Source organism: Nematolebias whitei, unplaced genomic scaffold (genome assembly GCF_014905685.2).
Source record: "Nematolebias whitei isolate Nwh7 unplaced genomic scaffold, NemWhi1 Nwh_scaf_12739, whole genome shotgun sequence".
Taxonomy (NCBI): domain Eukaryota; kingdom Metazoa; phylum Chordata; class Actinopteri; order Cyprinodontiformes; family Rivulidae; genus Nematolebias; species Nematolebias whitei.
Genome location: NW_023631284.1, coordinates 1 through 1,548, shown reverse-complemented (window position 1 = coordinate 1,548; position 1,548 = coordinate 1). Strand labels below are relative to the sequence as shown.

At 38.4% G+C, this 1,548-nt stretch overlaps 1 non-coding gene across 1 annotated transcript; it reads right to left on the bottom strand.

The window, feature by feature from the left end:
- Positions 1-1,065: 1,065 nt before the first annotated feature.
- Positions 1,066-1,137, bottom strand: trnad-auc. The gene has a single exon. It is a non-coding gene; the product is annotated as a tRNA-Asp (tRNA).
- Positions 1,138-1,548: the final 411 nt, after the last annotated feature.

Below are 1,548 nucleotides of genomic sequence, written 5' to 3'. Positions count from 1 at the left end.
TATAAATAGGCAGTCCCTGTCAAAGTTTCTCCAGGAACTTTCTAGTTGCATTTATGATTCAATGCAATGAAATAAACAAAGGTAAAAGGTAACAGATCATTTTAAAACTTTGTTTATTTACATTATGATTTTAATCGCTGACATCCGGCCCCTGAGCTGCTGGCTTTCAGAAACTGTGGCCCCCAGAGCAGTTTCATTGAATAGCTGAATTAAAGGTTTCTGCTTCAAGCTAGTTGTGCTTTGTTTTGTGTTTTGTTTCTAGATATACTGTACGTTGAAACTTCTGGCTGAAAAAGTTTAGCTTTTTTTTATATGATCAGTTAAAACTAAACCAGTTTTGCAGAAAGTGTTTATTAGGTTGTGTAATGATAAAGTTAACTGAATTTCACTGTCTAAATTGTTGTCACTCTGCAGTATGAAACATCTACTGCCATTAACTCTTTTAAGTGAACAGTATTTTTGAACTTTGTTTTCTAGTCTTCTTTGCCTTAACGTTGACTAATGAAGCAGAAACATCTCACTAAATGTGTCAGGTAGCACCATGACATTCACTAACTCCACCATGACAGGCTTTTTTTTTTCCAAAATGTACTTTATTTTGAACAAATAACATTACATATAAATATCTTCAACACAAAAAGTAATTTAAAAAGAGTAATATTGGATTACATTAAAGAAAAAATAATAAACAGAGGAATAATGAAATAATAACCACAGGAACTGGAAATATTGGGGATAAAAAGTAAAAAAGTGAAATAAATTAATACATAAATGAGTAAAACATACAAACACTACTATGTAGTAGATGTAGATGTAACTGGGACCCTGTGTACATAATGTTGTTCCACCACATGTGGTGCGAATGACAATAAAGAATCTCTGAACTATTATATTACCATTTCATATTGGCTAGTGATTTGAAGCGCCCGGGGAGCAATTAGGGTTTCGGTGTCTTGCTCAAGGACACCACGGCATGTGGGCATGGCGCAGAGTTAAACCTGTGACTTTTTGGTTCCAACTCGGCTGCCGTACCTCTGCACCATCTCGGTCTCCTATTAAAGTTAACTTCTCGTCAGGGAATCGAACCCCGGTCTCCCGCATGATAGGCGGGTATACTAACCACTGTACTAACGAGAAATTAGTGTTAGGCTGCAGGTACCTGGCACCAGTTACCAGGTACTTCCTAGGTACCTGGAACCATGCACTTACCTGGCACCTAATTACTAGATACTCTGTCTTTACCTGGTAACATTTAACCTGGTATAATAAAACAAATTTTCTGTTGCTGTTTATCAAAGTTTTTGAATTGCTATTAGTCTGACCCCACCCCTGAGGCTAATTTGCCATGGGAGACCCTACAAGGGGCTAACTCCCAGTCAACAGGCCCCAGGATCACAAGGGTACTCAAACCCCTCCACCACGTTAAGGTTGCAATTCTTCGGAGAGGACCATCCATCCATCCATCCATCCACCCAACCATCCAACCATACATCTATCCATCCATCCATCCATACATTCATTCATCCATCCATCCATCCATCCATCCAT